The sequence below is a fragment of the Narcine bancroftii genome, chromosome 12 (genome assembly GCF_036971445.1).
Source record: "Narcine bancroftii isolate sNarBan1 chromosome 12, sNarBan1.hap1, whole genome shotgun sequence".
Taxonomy (NCBI): Eukaryota; Metazoa; Chordata; class Chondrichthyes; order Torpediniformes; family Narcinidae; genus Narcine; species Narcine bancroftii.
This window is the reverse complement of record NC_091480.1, coordinates 6,389,665-6,409,419: the sequence shown is the minus strand read 5'-3', so window position 1 is coordinate 6,409,419 and position 19,755 is coordinate 6,389,665. Positions and strand designations below refer to the sequence as shown.

Genomic DNA, 19,755 nt, shown 5'->3' with positions numbered 1-19,755 from the left:
TGGAAAGGTGAGAATTGATTTTGGCTCCGTGAAGGGAGACAGAGGGAAAAGGTAGAAGAGAGTCAGAACTGGAGGAAAGAAAGGGGGGGAGAGAAGATTTGGGGAGTGGTGGTTAATTACTGGAGAAGTCGATGTTAATGCCTCAAGAGCACCTCATCTCTGTCTACCGCAATAGCTTAGATCTCCAGTGGCCACCATTTCAATTCCCTATCCATTCCCTTGCTGACATCTGTCCATGGTCTTACGCCCTGCCAGACTGTGACCACCTGCAAAATAGAGGAACAACACCTCATCTTCTTACTGGGGCCCCCTCCAACTGGGTAGCATTAACATCAACTTCTCCGGTTTCCATTAAACCCCTCACCCCATCATCCTCTCCTGTGTCCTTTCCTCTAGTTCTGTCTGTCCTGCTTCCCTTTTCCTGCTGTCTCCTTTCACAAAATCAATTCTCACCTTTTATCATATCCAATTAACACTTTTTGTCTGTTGATCTGGACTCCTCACCCCCCCCCCCCCCCCCCCCCAATTCTCCTCTCCTCACCACTGGCCTTTTAATTCAGGCACCTGCTTGCTTTTTGCTCACACCTCAAAGGAGGACTCTGGCCTGAAATGTTGGTAAAATCTTTACCTCCTCTGGGCACTGTGAGACAAGCTGAGTTTCTCCAGTGTTTTCATTAAAATCACAGAGTCTGCAGACTAATTTCTATTAATGCCCCCTGCCGAGCAGAAATGGCCTTCGCTGTGACCACTGCCGATGGGGATTAGTGCTGTCTAACTCCAATCTCCTCTCTTCACAGCGCGGTGGGTAAAACCTGCCTGCTCATCAGCTACACGACCAATGCCTTCCCTGGAGAATACATCCCGACCGTGTGAGTCTGGGGCTTCGTTCTTTGTGGTTGGGCATTGCGGGTGTGGGTAGGCTACGTGTGGGGGAATGGCCTGCAAGTCATGAGGGTCAGGCTTGGGGACCAGGGAGCTGGAGGTTTGTCTGATGCCACAGACAAAGTTTTACTGGATGCTTGGAAAATGGTGGTCACAGGGTGGGGAATGGTGAATGGTCAGGGCAGAGTGGGGAAGAGGGGGGTGGTGTGGGAGGGGGCATGGGACAGTGGGGAAGAGGAGGGTATGGGGCAGAGTGAGGAGGGTGTTGGGTGAGGGGGGTGTGGTGGCAAGGTGGGGTGAGAGGGTGTGGAGGTGGGGTGTGGGGGCAGGGTGGGGCGAGGGGATGTGGGGGGCAGGGGTGGGGGCGAGGGGGTGTGGGGGCAGGGTGGGGCGAGGGGGTGTGGGGCAGGGTGGGCGAGGGGTGTGGGGGCAGGGTGGGGCGAGGGGGTGTGGGGGCAGGGTGGGGCGAGGGGGTGTGGGGGCAGGGTGGGGCGAGGGGGTGTGGGGGCATGGTGGGGCGAGGTGGGCGAGGGGGTGTGGGGGCAGGGTGGGGCGAGGGGGTGTGGGGGCAGGGTGGGGCGAGGGGGTGTGGGGGCAGGGTGGGGCGAGGGGGGTGTGGGGGCAGGGTGGGGCGAGGGGGTGTGGGGGCAGGGTGGGGCGAGGGGGGTGTGGGGGCAGGGTGGGGCGTGGGGGTGTGGGGGCAGGGTGGGGCGAGGGGGTGTGGGGCAGGGTGGGGCGGAGGGGTGTGGGGGCAGGGGTGGGCGAGGGGGTGTGGGGGCAGGGTGGGGCGAGGGGGTGTGGGGGCAGGGTGGGCGAGGGGTGTGGGGGCAGGGTGGGCGAGGGGTGTGGGGGCAGGGTGGGGTCATATGGTTGTGTGGGGGATTGCGATGACGGGAAGGGTGGGGGAAGTTCCTGACAGGGAAGTGGCTGACAGTGAAGTGGTCATTGTGATCCTGGGTATCTGGGGAGTTGTGGAAACCCCTATCCTGTTTGGCAGTGTGATGGTGGGAGGGGTTCACATCTATCGTCATGTGTACCAGGTGCAGTGAGAAAGTTTGATTAGTGAACAGTCTAGTGAGACATCCTAGAAATGCAGTGAAAACAGTCAAGAGCCAGACAGTTGGTACAAAGGCAGCATCTTTTATAAGGGTGAGGCTCATTCAAGAGTCTGATAACAGGAGGAAAGAATCCTTGAATCTGGTAGTGTGTGACTGCACACTCGTGAATCACCTTCCTGACATGAGAGTGTTGGCTCCTTTTCCAAGATCACAGGGTGGGGTTTGGAGATGGTGGGGTGTAAAGGTTTCTCTGCCTTTCTACCCCTCACTCTCTCAACTCCCCTTCCCAAATGCGTGCACCAACCTGACTTTCTGCTCCCTCCCTCAGCTTTGACAACTACTCTGCCAACGTGATGGTGGATGGAAAGCCGGTGAACCTGGGCCTGTGGACACAGCGGGACAGGAGGACTACGACCGTCTACGCCCACTTTCCTACCCGCAAACAGTGAGTGTGCGTCTGTCGGCCTGAAACCATGCGAGGCTGGAGGAGGGGGGAGCTGTCAGGTTATTCAAGGACAAGGGAATGTAACTGGGGCTCATTGGATGGGGTGGGGGGGGGTGGTAGGAGACATTTAGGAGGTAGTCAGTAGTGTAGGCTTGGGGAAAGGTCCAAGAGTTGGCATCTGTGTGGGTTTGAGTACAGTGGGGGCCAAGTTTGGTTGGGTCAGGGTTTTGGTTATTAAGGCAGAGGGTTTGTGAGCTGTGATTAAAGGAGCTGGTTTGGATCTTTGACCCTGGTGATTGTTCCAGGTTCCTTGTTTATTCTCTGCCTGCTGGCACAGTCGGAGGAGGAGATGACTGGGTCCTTTCAGGGCAGTAGGGGGTTTCCCTGAGTATTTTGCTTCCTAGTAGAGGCTGATATCGCAACAGTTTAACCTACAACCAATCCGGTTTCTTATTTGGCACATATATGTTACAGTGTGAAGGGTCCTCCTGCGAACAGGCAAACTTGTTATCTCTAACAAACATAGTAAAAACATATTACAGAAGTGCAAAGTCTCAGGGAGATCAGTTGCTTTGAAACAAAGGCCACAGCGAGGAAGAATTTCGGTGCATACGTACCTTATACAATGTATATGACAATGTTGCCCTATTATTATAGTCCAGGGGTTTGAATCCACCGCTGTCTGTAAGGAGTTTGTACATTCTCCCCGTGTCTGCATGGGTTTCCTCTGGGTGCTTCGGTTTATTCCCACCCTTCAGTGTACAGGGATTGTAGGTCATTTGGGTGTAATTGAGCAGTATGGCTCGTGGGCCAAAACGCCCTGTTGTCGTGGTGTATGTCTAAATTTAAAATTAAATGATCACACAGTCGTGTAAAGAGCACGTGTCGGATCATATAGCTCCAAGGAAGGCCAACATGAGAATGCTGTTCTGGGGTTCATTTGGGAGCCTGATTGCTGGAGCGAAGAGCCTTATCCCCAATGTGGGGGGAGAACAAAGTGTGTCCGGGGAGTGATGGGTCCTTCTGTGTATTGGATGCCTTTCCCAGGCAGCAGGACATGTAGATACCTCTTTGCTCCCATCCCTACATTCAACAAGCAACATCCTGGGCTCCCTGGAAAACTCTTGTACTTCATATCAAATCCTAGAACATTACAGCACAGTAGAGGAAGCTCCTTGGCCTTTGATGCAGAGCCAACCTGTATATTCCTATCAAACAAAACGTACTAAACCCTTCCTCCCCCGTAACCCTTATTTTTCTTTCATCCGTGTTGAAATCAAGAAGAACACACTGCAGGCCTTGAAACCCTAAAACCAGAATGCTGGGAATGTTTAGCAAGTCGGGTGGCATCTGTGGGGAGAGAACTATTCAGTCAACATCCACAGCCCTTCACTCGTCTATCTTCCTGGTAACCTCCTCAAAAAAAACTCTACTAGATTTGTTAAACACTACCTACCATGCACAAAGCCATGCTGACAGTCGTTAATGACTGTCCAAATACCTATACACCTTGCCCCTCAGAACTCCCTCCAATAATTTATCCACCACTGACGTCAAGCTCACCGGCCTATAATTACCTGGTTTATTTTTGGACCCTTTTTTTAAACAACGGGACAAGATGAGCTACCCCCCAATCCTCAGGCACCTCATCTCTGGCTAAGGACATTTAAATCTACCCACCAGGGCCCCTGAAAGTCTCCCTCAAGGTCCAAGGGAATATCATACCGGCCTCGGTGATTTATCTACCTTTATTTGCTGTAAGGCAGCAAGCACCTCCTCCTTAATCTCCATCTGTTCCATGTCTATTCTGTTTGTTTTACCTTCCTTCCTCATGCACAATGCCAGTTTCCTGAGGAAATAATGATGAAAAAAACTTTTAAGATCTCCCCCGTTACATGAGGCTCCACATATAGTTGACCACTCCATTCCTCTAGGGCACACATGTCAAACTCAGGCCCACGGGCCAAATTTGGCCCGTGCTATAATTAATATTTGGCCCGCAAGATCATATCAAATATGTATTAGAGCTGGCCCGCTGGCCGCCGTGCCAGTATAGCGCATGCACAGCTAATACTACAAATCCCAGAATGCTTTGCAATGCGTTGGCGTCAGCCTGCTAATCGCCCCCACCTCCTCTCTTTACTTTCATTCGCATCTGCGACCTGTCGCCCAACTCACATGTAATAAACCCCTGACGAAAAATGGCCAAACGAAAGACAGAAAACAGGACCTTTCAAGATAGGTGGGAGGCAAACTCTGATCCCAGAGTTTGATGAACTTGCATCTAAGAAGAGATGCCAAGTATTTGTTTTAGACCCAGGTGCATCAGGGTAAATCACAGGGTAGCAAGTGAAGCTTGGATTCGTATTTTCTTTGGTTAACTTTGGACTGTTCATCGTTGAAAGATTGGATTTTCATTGAAGCAAGTTGTTATTTTTTTGACTTGTTGGATTGTGAAAAAAATACATTTAAAAGGAGCTTAAAGGCTATAGAGAAATATTATTTATTGAATATTTTATTTCTCATTTGTTAATGCTTCTTCTGGAAAGAGTTTAACCAAAACTATTATTAAACATTTATTTCAATAAGAAAAAGTTTAACATTACATATGTTGAAAGAGAAAACATGCAGATGTTGTTGAAAATTTTCATTAAATATTTAGTTTGGCCCTCGACTTAGTCCAAGTTTTAATTTTGGCCCTCTGTGAATTTGAGTTTGACACCCCTGCTCTAGAGGATATGATATTCCCTTGGACCTTGAAGGGGACTAGTGTAAAAATTTTGTTCTTGACTATCCTTTTACTCTTAACATACTTATAGATCCCCTTCGGGTTTACCTTCACATTATCTGCCAGAGCAACCTCATGTCTTCTTTATGCCTTCCTGAATTCCTTCTTGAGTATTCGCTTGCTTTTTTTGGACTCTTTTTAAAATTTTTTATTTTTCACACTATAAACCACATTGATCAAGATACATACATTTTCCTTTTCAAATATATACAGTGTCGTTTTCTCCCCCCCTCCCTCTTCCCATCCCACCCTCCCTACCTCCCTTCCCATTCATTTAAAGTTCAGAATCTAAGATACATTAAACCCGTCAAACAATGTTGTCACTCAATAAAAATAAACAAGAAATTCCACTGAGTCAATTCTTTTCATTCCCTTCTCCTTCTGTCATTTTAGGTGGTAGATGTCCCCCGGTAGGATTTCTCTATTGTGTTTCATGTATGGCTCCCATATTTGTTCAAATATTGTAATATTATTTCTTAAATTATATGTTATTTTTTCTAGTGGAATACATTTATTCATTTCTATATACCATTATTGTATTCTCAAATTATCTTCTAATTTCCAGGCTGACATAATACATTTTTTTGCTACAGCTAGGGCTATCCTAACAAATCTTTTTTGTGCACCATCCAAATCAAGTCCAAATTCTTTGTTTTTTATGTTACTTAGGAGGAAGATCTCTGGGTTTTTTGGTATATTGCTTTTTGTGATTTTATTTAATATCTGGTTTAGATCTTCCCAAAATTTTTTCACTTTCTCACATGTCCAAATTGCATGAATTGTTGTTCCAGTTTCCTTTTTACAGCGAAAACATCTGTCTGATACTGTTGGGTCCCATTTATTTAACTTCTGAGGTGTGATGTATAGCCTGTGTATCCAGTTATATTGTATCATACATAACCTCGTATTTATTGTATTTCTCATAGTTCCTGAGCATAACTTCTCCCATGTTTCCTTCTTTATCTTTATGCTTAGATATTGTTCCCATTTTTGTTTAGTTTTACCATTTGTTTCCTCATTCTCCTTTTCTTGTAGTTCAATATACATGTTTGTTATAAATTTTTTGATTATCATTGTGTCTGTAATCACATATTCAAAATTACTTACCTCTGGTAACCTCAGGCTGCTTCCCAATTTGTCCTTCAAGTAGGATTTCAGTTGGTGGTATGCCAACACTGTATCTTGAGTTATATTTATCCTTCATTTGTTCAAAGGATAATAATTTATTTCCTGAAAAGCAATTTTCTATTCTTTGATCCTTTTTTCTCCCATTCTCTAAAGGAAAGGTTATCTATTGTAAAAGGGATTAGCTGATTTTGCGTCAGTATTAGTTTTGGTAGTTGGTAATTTGTTTTATTCTTTTCTACATGAATCTTCTTCCAAATATTGAGCAGATGATGTAATACTGGAGAATTTCTACGTTGTACCAATTTTTCATCCCATTTATATAATATATGTTTGGGTATCTTCTCCCCTATTTTATCTAGTTCTAATCTAGTCCAATCTGGCTTTTCCCTTGTTTTTTTTTCTTCACACCATAAATCACATTAGCCATGATATACACTTTTTCTTTTTCACACATATACAGTGACTTTTTCTCCCCCCCCTCTCCCTCCTCCCAAGCCACCCCCCCACCCCCCCCCTTCATCCATTTTAGGTATACAATCTAGGTTGCATTAAACCAGTCAGACAATGTTGTCATTCAACAAAAATACACCAGAAATTCTACTGAGTCCATTCTTTTCTTTCCTTCTCCTTCCATCAACTTAGGTAATGTTTGTCCCCGGTAGGTTTTCGCTATTGTATTTAATGTAAGGCTCCCATACTTGTTCGAATATTTCAATATTATTTCTTAAACTATATGTTATTTTTTCTAATGGAATACATTTATTCATTTCTATATACCATTGTTGTATTTTCAAATTATCTTCCAATTTCCAGGTTGACATAATACATTTTTTTGCTAGGGCTATCTTAACAAATCTTTTTTGTGCATCCTCCAAATCAATTCCAAATTCTTTGTTTTTTATGTTACTTAGGAGAAAGATCTCTGGATTCTTTGGTATATTGTTTTCTGTTATTTTATTTAATATCTGATTGAGATCATCCCAAAATTTTTCTACTCTCTCACATGTCCAGATTGCATGAATTGTTGTTCCCATTTCTTTTTTACATCGAAAACATCTATCAGATACTGTTGGGTCCCATTTATTTAACTTTTGCGGTGTGATGTATAGTCTGTGTAACCAATTAAATTGTATCATACGTAGCCTCATATTTATTGTATTTCTCATTGTTCCAGAACATAATTTCTCCCATGTTTCCTTTTTTATCTTTATATTTAAATCTTGTTCCCATTTTTGTTTAGTTTTACCATTTGTTTCCTCATTCTCCTTTTCTTGCAGTTTAATATACATATTTGTTATAAATCTTTTGATTAACATTGTATCTGTAATCACATATTCAAGGTTACTTCCCTCTGGTAAACTCAAATTGCTTCCTAATTTATCTTTCAAGTAGGATCTCAGTTGGTAATATGCCAGTGCTGTATCTCCAGTTATATTGTACTTATCTCTCATTTGTTCAAAGGATAAGATCTACTTCCTGAAAAACAAATTTCTATTCTTTTAATCCCTTTTTTTTCCCATTCTCAAAAGGAAAGGTTATCTATTGTAAAAGGGAGTAGCTTATTTTGCGTCAATATTAGTTTTGGTAATTGATAATTTGTTTTATTTCTTTCTACATGAATCTTCTTCCAAATATTGAGGAGATGATGTAATACTGGAGAAGTTCTATGTTGTACCAATTTTTCGTCCCATTTATATAATATGTGTTCAGGTATCTTTTCCCCTATTTTATCTAATTCTAATCTCGTCCAGTCTGGTTTTTCCCTTGTTTGATAAAAATCTGATAGGTATCTTAATTGTGCAGCTCTATAATAATTTTTGAAGTTTGGCAATTGTAAGCCTCCTTGTTTATACCATTCTGTTAATTTATCTAGTGCTATCCTCGGTTTCCCCCCTCTCCATAAAAATTTCCTTATTATTTTCTTTAACTCTTTGAAGAATTTTTCTGTCAGTTGTATTGGCAATGCCTGAAATAAGTATAATATCCTCGGAAAAATGTTCATTTTAATACAGTTTATCCTTCCTATCAGTGTTAGTGATAGATCTTTCCAATGCTCTAAATCGTCCTGTAATTTTTTCATTAGTGGATTGTAATTGAGTGTATATAATTGGCCTAGATTTTTGTTTATTTGTACACCTAGGTATCTTATTGCCTGCATTTGCCATCTGAATGGAGATTCCTTCTTAAATTTTGAGAAATCCGCATTATTCATAGGCATTGCTTCACTTTTATTTACGTTTATCTTGTAACCCGACACTTCTCCATATTCCTTCAATTTCTTATATAATTCTTTTATTGATAGTTCTGGTTCTGTTAAGTACACTATAACATCATCCGCAAATAGACTGATTTTATATTCCCTGTCTTTTATTTTTATTCCTTTTATATTATTATCTATTCTTATCAATTCTGCTAGTGGTTCTATAGCTAGCGCAAACAATAAAGGTGATAGTGGGCATCCCTGCCGCATTGACCTGCTTAAGTTAAATTGCTTTGATACATGTCCATTTACTGTCACTTTCGCTAACGGTCCCTTATATAATGCTTTAATCCAATTAATATACTTCTCCGGTAAACTGAATTTTTGCAATACTTTGAACAAATAATTCCATTCTACTCTGTCGAAGGCCTTCTCTGCGTCTAAAGCAACTGCTACTGTAGGTGCTTTATTTCCTTCTACTGCATGAATTAAGTTAATAAATTTACAAATATTGTCTGTTGTGCGTCTTTTTTTGATAAATCCAGTTTGGTCTAAATTTACCATTTTCGGTACCTGTTCTGCTAATCTGTTTGCTAATAGTTTAGCTATTATCTTATAATCTGTGTTTAGCAAAGATATTGGTCTATATGACGCTGGTGAGAGTGGATCTTTCCCCTTGTTTTAGTATTACTGTAATTATTGCTATTTTACATGAATCTGGTAAGTTTTGTGTCTCATCAATCTGGTTGATTACATCCAGGAGGGGCGGTATTAATAAGTCTTTAAATGTTTTGTAGAATTCTATTGGAAATCCATCCTCTCCTGGTGTCTTATTATTTGGTAATTTTTTTATTATCTCTTGTATTTCTACTGTTCCAAATGGTTCTGTTAATTTATTTTGTTCCTCTATTTGTAGTTTTGGTAGTTCAATTTTAGTCAAAAATTCATCTATTTTCCATTCTTTCCCTTCGTTTTCAGTTCGGTATAATTGTTCATAGAATTCTCTAAAGTTTTCCTTAATTTCTTTTGGATTATATGTAATTTGTTTGTCTTTTTTCCTTGATGCCAATACCATTTTCTTAGCTTGGTCTGTCTTAAGCTGCCATGCTAGGATTTTGTGCGTTTTTTCACCTAGTTCATAATATTTCTGTTTTGTCTTCATTATATTCTTCTCTACCTTATATGTTTGTAATGTTTCATTTTATTTTTTTATCCGCCAATTCTCTTCTTTTAGTTGTATCTTCCTTCATTGCTAATTTTTTTTCTATGTTTACTATTTCCCTTTCCAACTGCTCTGTTTCCTGATTGTAGTCCTTCTTCATCTTGGTTACATAACTTATTATTTGCCCTCTAATGAATGCTTTCATTGCGTCCCATAGTATAAACTTATCTTCCACTGATTCCGTATTTACTTCAAAATACATTTTTAATTGTTTTTCAATAAATTCTCTAAAATCCTGTCTTTTAAGTAGCATGGTGTTTAATCTCCATCTATACATTCTTGGAGGGATGTCCTCTAGCTTTACTGTCAATATTAAGGGTGAATGGTCCGATAGCATTCTCGCTTTATATTCTGTTTTTCTTACTCTATCCTGCATACTAGCTGATAACAAAAATAGGTCTATTCTTGAGTATGTTTTATGTCTAGCCGAGTAGTATGAGTATTCCTTTTCTTTTGGGTTTTGTTTCCTCCATATATCCAAAAGTTTCATTTCTTGCATTGATTTAATTATAAATTTGGTTACTTTGTTCTTCCTGTTAATTTTTTTCCCCATTTTATCCATATTTGGATCCAAATTCAGGTTGAAATCCCCTCCTATTAGTATGTTCCCTTGCGTATTAGCTACCTTCAAAAAGATATCTTGCATAAACTTTTGATCTTCTTCGTTAGGTGAAATACATTAAGTAGATTCCAAAACTCCGAATATATCTGACATTTTATCATAACATATCTCCCTGCTGGATCTATTATTTCCTCTTCTATTTTAAATGGCACATTTTTACTAATTAATATAGCCACTCCTCTTGCTTTTGAATTATACGATGCTGCTGTTACATGTCCTACCCAAACTCTCTTTAATTTCTTGTGCTCCAATTCAGTTAAGTGTGTTTCTTGGACAAATGCTATATCAATTTTTTCCTTTTTCAGTAAATTTAGTAGTTTCTTCCTTTTAATTTGGTTATGTATTCCATTAATATTTAAAGTCATATAGTTCAGCGTAGCCATTTTATATTTTGTTTATCTTCTCTTTCCGTTTTTCCATCATTACCTTTCCTCCTTTTCCATTTCTGTTTTCTTATTTTCAACTCTTTATAAGACAACATTCCTACAACATCCAACATTTTCCTTATTCTCCTATTTCTATCTTCTTTATCCCCAATCTCCCCTTCCCCTCCTGAGTTGTCCTTTATCCCTTGTTGGACAACCACATCTCCCCTCTCCATTTGGGTTTGCGAATCCACTCGCAAGCGTCAACTGATTTTGCAGTGACCGCTATTTCCCCCCACCCAGCCCCCCCCAGAAAAGATTTCACTTTTCATATGTCACAAAGGTCACTCTTTTAATTCCCTCCTTATTCTCTCTATTCCATTACCTTCCCTTATTAATTCTTGTCTATACTATCTATATTTTCCTCTAAGTACAGATACATTCTCGTATGCACATTGTCTCTATTCACTCTTATACCTCTTTACCCGCATACATATCAATCGTGATCATTTTTACTCTCATTACCCGTCTTCATCCCTCAGTCTATTTTTGTCTTTACCCACATACATATCAATCGTGATCATTTTTACTCTCATTACCCGTCTTCATCCCTCAGTCTATTTTTGTCTTTACCCACATACATATCAATCGTGATCATTTTTACTCTCATTACCCGTCTTCATCCCTCAGTCTATTTTTGTAATTGTTCTGCAAATTTTCGTGCTTCTTCTGGATCCGAGAATAGTCTGTTTTGTTGTCCTGGAATAAATATTTTCAATACCGCTGGATGCTTTAGTATAAATTTATACCCTTTCTTCCATAAAATCGCCTTTGCTGTATTGAACTCTTTTCTTTAGGAGTTCAAAACTTATATCTGGATAAATGAAGATTTTTTGCCCTTTATACTCCAGTGGTTTGTTGCCCTCTCTTACTTTTTCCATTGTCTTCTCCAGTACCTTTTCTCTTGTAGTATATCTTAGGAATTTTACTAAAATAGATCTTGGTTTTTGTTGTGGTTGTGGTTTAGAGGCCAATGCTCTATGTGCCCTTTCTATTTCCATTTCTTGCTGTAGTTCTGGACATCCTAGGGTCTTAGGGATCCACTCTTTTATAAACTCCCTCATATTCTTGCCTTCTTCATCTTCCTTAAGGCCCACTATATTTATGTTATTTCTTCTGTTATAATTTTCCATTATATCTATTTTTTGAGCTAGTAGTTCTTGTGTCTCTTTAGTGTTTTTATTAGATTCCTCCAATTTCTTTTTTAAGTCTTCTACCTCCATTTCTGCTGCTACTGCCCGCTCTTCCATCTTGTCCATTTTCTTTCCCATTTCTGTTAAGGTCATATCTATTTTATTCACTTTCTCTTCTGTGTTGTTTATTCTTCTTCTTAAATCATTAAACTCCTGTGTTTGCCATTCTTTAAATGACTCCATGTATCCTCTAACAAGAGAAAGTATATCCTTTACCTTGCCTTTCCCTTCTTCTATTTCACTGTACTCTTCTTCTTCTTCGTCCTCTGGGTTGGCCATCTGTTGTTTCTTTGTTGCCCTTTTCTTCTCTTCTCTTCTTGTTTTCATTGCCTTCTGTGGTCTCTTCTTGCTGCAGGTGTTCTGCAGCTGTCGTTGCCGGCTGTGGAGATCGACTCCCCAGCTGGTCCCCCCTCCCGTCGGTGTGTTTTTTTTCATGCGCGGTTGCGCACTTTTACTCGGCTCTGCGAGCCATTTTTGTAGTCCTATTTCTACCGACCTGAGGAAGCGGGCTTCTCTCTCCACAGCAGGCCTCTTTGGACAGGTAAGGCCTTCTCCTTCTTCCTCCGTTGTCTTCTCTTCCTCTCTTCTTACCGTTGATTTTGATTTTTTTTTTTGTCGCCATCTTCTTTCCACCTTTATACTCACTTTTCTTTAACTTTTTTTTCTGTGCCTTTGTATTTTCTCTTGTTTTTCCCGACTTTTCTGGAGAGGGCTGGAGTTCACCGTCCAGCCAACACTCCATCACGTGACTCCTCACTGGCTTTTCCCTTGTTTGATAAAAATCTGATAGGTATCTTAACTGTGCGGCTCTATAATAATTTTTAAAGTTTGGCAGTTGTAAGCCTCCTTGTTTATACCATTCTGTTAATTTATCTAGTGCTATACTCGGTTTCCCACCTTTCCATAAAAATTTCCTTATTATTTTCTTTAACTCCTTGAAGAATTTCTCTGTCAAGTGTATTGGCAATGCCTGAAATAGATATTGTATCCTTGGGAAAATGTTCATTTTAATACAGTTTATCCTTCCTATTAGTGTTAGTGGTAAGTCTTTCCAATGCTCTAAGTCGTCCTGATTTTATATTCCTTGTCTTTTATTTTTATCCCTTTTATTTTATTTTCTGTTCTTATCAGTTCTGCTAGTGGTTCTATGGCTAACGCGAACAATAAGGGCGTTGGTGGGCATCCCTGCCTTGTTGATCTGCTTAAGTTAAATTGTTTTGATATATATCCATTTACTGTCACTTTCGCCAATGGCCCCTTATATAATGCTTAAATCCAATTAATATATTTCTCTGGTAAACTGAATTTTTGTAGTACTTTGAATAAATAATTCCATTCTACTCTGTCAAAGGCCTTCTGTTGGAGGCCTGTTGGAGCTTTATTTCCTTCTACTGCATGAATTAAGTTAATAAATTTACAAATATTGTCTGTTGTTCGTCTTTTTTTAATAAATCCAGTTTGGTCTAGATTTACTATTTTTGGTACATAGTCGGCTAATCTGTTTGCTAATAGTTTAGCTATTATCTTATAATCTGTGTTAAGTAATGATATTGGTCTATATGACGCTGGTGCGAGTGGATCTTTCCCTGTCTTTGGTATTACTGTAATTATTGCTGTTTTTGCATGAATCTGGTATGTTTTGTGTTTTATCAATCTGGTTGATTACTTCCAGGAGGGGAGGAATTAATAAATCTTTAAATGTCTCATAGAATTCTATTGGGAATCCATCCTCTCCTGGTGTTTTATTATTCGGTAGTTTTTTTATTATCTCTTGTATTTCTTCTATTTCAAATGGTTCTATAATTTATTTTGTTCCTCTATTTGTAATTTTGGTAGTTCAATTTTAGTTAAAAATTCATCTATTTTGTCTTCTTTCCCTTCGTTTTCAGTTTGGTATAATTGTTCGTAGAATTCTCTGAAGTTTTAATTAATCTCTGTTGGATTTTTGTGATTTGTTTGTCTTTTTTCCTTGATGCCAATACCATTCTCTTAGTTTGTTCTGTCTTAAGCTGCCGTGCTAGAATTTTGTGCGTTTTTTCTCCTAGTTCATAATATTTCTGTTTTGTCTTCATTATGTTCTTCTCCACCTTATATGTTTGTAGTGTTTCATATTTTATTTTTTTATCTGCCAATTCTCTTCTTTTAGTTGTGTCTTCCTTCATTGCTAATTCTTTTTCTATATTTGCTATTTCCCTTTCCAACTGCTCTGTTTCCTGATTGTAGTCCTTCTTCATCTTGGTTACATAACTTATTATTTGCCCTCTGATGTACGCTTTCATTACATCCCATTGTATAAACTTATCCTTCACTGATTCTGTATTTACTTCAAAGTACATTTTAATTTGTCTTTCAATGAATTCTCTAAAATCCTGCCTTTTAAGTAGCATGGAGTTTAATCTCCATCTATACATTCTTGGAGGAATGTCCTCTAACTCTATTGTCAATATCAGGGGTGAGTGGTCCGATAATATTCTAGCTTTATATTCTGTTTTTCTAACTCTGTCTTGCATGCGAGCTGATAACATGAATAGGTCTATTCTTGAGTATGTTTTATGTCAACCTGAATAATATGAGTATTCCTTTTCCTTTGGTTGTTGTTTCCTCCATATATCCAAAAGTTGCATTTCTTGCATCGATTTAATTATAAATTTGGTTACTTTGTTCTTTCTGTTAATTTTTTTTCCCAGTTTTATCCATGTTTGAATCCAAATTAAGGTTGAAATCCCTCCTATTAGTATGTTCCCTTCCGTGTCTGCTATCTTCAAAAAAATATCTTGCATAAATTTTTGATTTTCTTCGTTAGGTGAATATACATTGAGTAAATTCCAAAACTCCAAATATATCTGACATTTTATCATTACATATCTCCCTGCTGGATCTATTATTTCCTCTTCTATTTTAAGTGGTACATTTTTACTGATTAATATAGCTACTCCTCTAGCTTTTGAATTATATGACGCTGCTGTTACATGTCCTATCCAATCTCTCTTTCATTTCTTGTGCTCCATTTCAGTTAAGTGTGTTTCTTGCACGAATGCTATATCAATTTTTTCTTTTTTCAGTAAATTTAGCAGTTTCTTCCTTTTAATTTGGTTATGTATTCCATTAATATTTAAAGTTATATAGTTCAACGTAGCCATTTCATACTTTGTTTATCTTTCCTTTCCGTTTCCTCATCATCACCTTTCCTTCTTATCCATTTCAGCTTTCTTGTTTTGAACACTTTATAAGACAACATTTCTAAAACATCAAACATTTCCCTTATTCTCCTATCTAAAATTTCTTTAACCCCATTCTCCCCTCCCCTTCCTGAGTTGCCCTTTATCCCTTATCGGGCAACCACATCTCCCCTCTCCATTTGGATTTGCGAATTCACTCGCAAGCGTCAACTGATTTCGCAGTGACCGTAAATCCTCCCCACCCAGCCCCCCCCGAAAAGATTTTAATTTTCATATATAACAAAGGTCACTCTCTTCATTCCCTCCTTACTTCCTCTCTTCCCTTTCTTTCCCTTATTAATTCTTATCTATACTCTATGTTTTCTTTTAAATACAGATACACTCATGTACACACATATATCTTCTTTTTTCTTTCTTTGGCTTGGCTTCGCGGACGAAGATTTATGGAGGGGGTAAAAGTCCACGTCAGCTGCAGGCTCGTTTGTGGCTGACAAGTCCGACGCGGGACAGGCAGACACGGTTGCAGTGGCTGCAGGGGAAAATTGGTTGGTTGGGGTTGGGTGTTGGGTTTTTCCTCCTTTGCCTTTTGTCAGTGAGGTGGGCTCTGCAGTCTTCTTCAAAGGAGGTTGCTGCCCGCCAAACTGTGAGGTGCCAAGATGCACGGTTTGAGGCGATATCAGCCCACTGGCGGTGGTCAATGTGGCAGGCACCAAGAGATTTCTTTAGGCAGTCCTTGTACCTTTTCTTTGCTGCACCTCTGTCACGGTGGCCAGTGGAGAGCTCGCCATATAACACGATCTTGGGAAGGCGATGGTCCTCCATTCTGGAGACGTGACCCACCCAGCGCAGCTGGATCTTCAGCAGCATGGACTCGATGCTGTCGACCTCTGCCATCTCGAGTACTTCGACGTTAGGGATGAAAGCGCTCCAATGGATGTTGAGGATGGAGCGGAGACAACGCTGGTGGAAGCGTTCTAGGAGCCGTAGGTGATGCCGGTAGAGGACCCATGATTCGGAGCCGAACTGGAGTGTGGGTATGACGACGGCTCTGTATACGCTTATCTTTGTGAGGTTTTTCAGTTGGTTGTTTTTCCAGACTCTTTTGTGTAGTCTTCCAAAGGCGCTATTTGCCTTGGCGAGTCTGTTGTCTATCTCATTGTCGATCCTTGCATCTGATGAAATGGTGCAGCCGAGATAGGTAAACTGGTTGACCGTTTTGAGTTTTGTGTGCCCGATGGAGATGTGGGGGGACTGGTAGTCATGGTGGGGAGCTGGCTGATGGAGGACCTCAGTTTTCTTCAGGCTGACTTCCAGGCCAAACATTTTGGCAGTTTCCGCAAAGCAGGACGTCAAGCGCTGAAGAGCTGGCTCCGAATGGGCAACTAAAGCGGCATCGTCTGCAAAGAGTAGTTCACGGACAAGTTTCTCTTGTGTCTTGGTGTGAGCTTGCAGGCGCATACACACGTAATATATATATATATATATATATACCCATATACACACATACATATAGTTCGTGATCATTTTTACTCTAGTTACATGTCTTCATCTCTCTGTCTGTTTTGCAGTTGTTCTGCAAATTTTCGTGCTTCCTCCGGATCCGAGAATAGTCTGTTTTGCTGCCCTGGAATAACTATTTTAAGTACCGCTGGGTACTTTAGCATAAATTTATATCCTTTTTTCCATAGGATCGCTTTTGCTATATTAAACTCCTTTCTCTTCTTCAGGAGTTCAAAACTTATTGACCTTTGTATTCCAGTGGTTTTTTTGTCTTCTCTTATTTTCTTCATTGCTTTCTCCAATATATTTTCTCTTGTTGTATATCTTAAGAATTTTACTAAAATGGATCTTGGTTTTTGTTGTGGCTGTGGTTTAGGGGCTAATGTTCTATGTGCCCTTTCTATTTCCATTTCTTCCTGTAATTCTGGTCTTCCAAGGACCCTGGGGATCCAATCTTTTATAAATTCTCTTATATTCTTGCCTTCTTCATCTTCCTTAAGGCCCACTATCTTTATATTATTTCTTCTATTATAATTTTCCATTATATCTATCTTCTGAGCTAACAGCTCTTGTGTCTCTTTAACTTTTTTATCAGATTGTTCTAATTTCTTTTTTAAGTCCCTCATTTCTACGATTGTTTCTCGTTCTTCCACATTGTCCACTCTTTTTCCTATATCTGACATGACCATCTCTATTCTATTCATTTTTTCTTCTGCACTTTTAATTCTTCTTTTTATTTCACTAAATTCTTGTGATTGCCATTCTTTTACTGATTCCATATATTCTTTAAAAAAAAATATATCCATTGTCTTGCCCTTCCCTTCTTCTTCCATTTCTCTATGTTCTTCTTCTTCTTCTTCTTCTTCCTCTGGGTTGGTCATCTGTTGTTTCCTTGATTTCTTTTTACTCTCTTCTTTCTTGTTCTCGTTGTTTTCTGTGTTCTCTTCTCGTTGTTGTGCTGTAGCTGTCATTCTCAGCTGTGGAGATCGACTCCTCAGCTGATCCCCCTCCCGTCAGTGTTTTTTTTGTCATGCGCGGTTGCACACTTTTGCTTGGCTCCGCGAGCCATTTTTGTAGTCCTGAGCTCGGGACTTCGACTGACCTTTGGGAGCGGGCTTCTCTCTCCGTGGCGGGCCTCCTCGGACAGGAAAGGCCTTCACCTTCTTCTTCCGATGTCTTTTCTTCTTCTGTTCTTCCCGTTGCTTTCGACTTTTCTTTCTTTGCTGCCATTTTCTTCCCACCTTTACTTTCACTTTATTTTAATTTTTGTGTTTGTGCCTTTGCGTTTTCTGGTTTTTTTTAAACTTTTCCGGAGAGGGCTGGAGTTCCCTGACCGGCCACTACTCCGTCACGTGACTCCTCCCCTTTTTTTGGACTCTTCATGTACCTTATTTGTTGCTTTTTGCTAATACTTGCTATACATCTAATACTTGCTGTACATCGCCCCTTTCTTAATCATACTGCCAATGTCCCTTGAAATTTGTCCCAGGTAACTTTGCCGCCTTTAATCCTAACAGGAATATGCAAATTCTGCACTCTCAACATTTCGCTTTTGAAGGCCATCCACTTATTTAACACACCCTTGCCAGAAAGCAACAGATCCCAATCCACTCTTCATAGATCCTTTCTCATTCCACAAAATTTGCTTTCCTCCAATTTAGAATCCCAACATGAGGACCAGAGCTATCCTTTTCCATAATTAACTTGAAGCTAATGACATTATGGTCACTTGACCCAAAATGTTCATCTGCACATACATCTGTCATCTGACCTGTCTTGTTCCCTAATAGGAGATCCAGTTCTGCATCCTCTCTCATTGATATATATTAATTTAGAACACTTTCCTGAACACATTTCACAAACTCTAAGCCTATCTTAAGTAATTTTTTTTAAACCTCCCTCAGTTCAAGATATTGGTTTGTATCAATGGTCTAACTTAAGACATCCAATCTTCTTGAACCTTTTTATCAACCATAATCTTATCTCTTTCAAACAACTGTTCGTTTAATTTAATTTCCTCAGACACCATTTATTTTTCATTACAGGTTAGGAATTTTTTTGAACTCTTTTATCTTTGAGATTTTTCTCAGGACTTGCAGTTTAATGTAATAGGGAAAATATCTAGTTTTCAGCCAGACCATAAACGGCTGTTGCCTGCCCTATATGAACTACTTTTGCAACTAAGGATATAATTCCCTGGATGGAATTTAAAACTATGGGAACAAGATTTTCAACAAATAATGCATTTTCTGATACTACATGGCATTCTCTTTTTCAGACGCATTCATTAATCTTCTTTGTGCTAGACCAGGGGGTCTCCAAACTTTTTAGATCGTTGACCCCTTCAGGGACAACATGTCCCTCATCGACCCCCTGGCATGGGATCCAGCACTGGAAGGGTAGGGGTACTGGGTAGGATGGCCAGACGTCCTGTTTTAGGCCAGAGAGTCTATCTGGTGCCATCTTGAGCCGTAAGTTAATTTGCTTTCCATTTTCATTCCAAATGGAGGACAAATTGGCACTTGTCTGTTAAATGCAAGTCCCGGGCTCCGCATGCCGTGCGCGGCCGGCTGGCACATGCGCGATGAGGGGGAAGTGTGACGAAGGCCCGTGATGGTTCATGGGAGGTCATCCTTTCCCCACCCCCAACCCGTGCTGGACTGGGGAGGGGGGAGATGGCAGCTGTGCTGGTGGGTGGAGGGTTGGGGTGACATAATTTTAAATTGACCCCCGCCCCCCCCCCCAGTGTTATTGACTCCCTTTTGACCCCCTGGCATTTATCGACCCCTGGATGGTTGATATCGACCACTTTGCTAGGCATTTGATATTGCAATTTAAAGAAGTGCATCATACCCACTGTTCCAAAACCCGACCTATCCTGTGATCAACATGTCGAAGCAATCATAAAGGTGGCTCACCAGCAGCCGTGGTGAGGAGTTTGAGGAGATTCGGGACGTCACCAAAGACTCTGGCAAATTTCTACAGGTGTGTTGTGGAGAGCGTTCTGACTGGGATGGAGGTGCCAATGCACAGGACAGGAACAGGCTACAAAGAGTTGAGGACTCAGCCAGCGACATCACGGGCAGCAGTCTTCACTCCATTAAGGACATCTA

General features: G+C 40.3%; 1 pseudogene; it reads left to right on the top strand.

The window, feature by feature from the left end:
* Nucleotides 1-797: 797 nt before the first annotated feature.
* The window catches only part of LOC138747090 (ras-related C3 botulinum toxin substrate 1-like), a 30,387-nt pseudogene continuing 11,429 nt past the window's right edge, over nt 798-19,755 (top strand).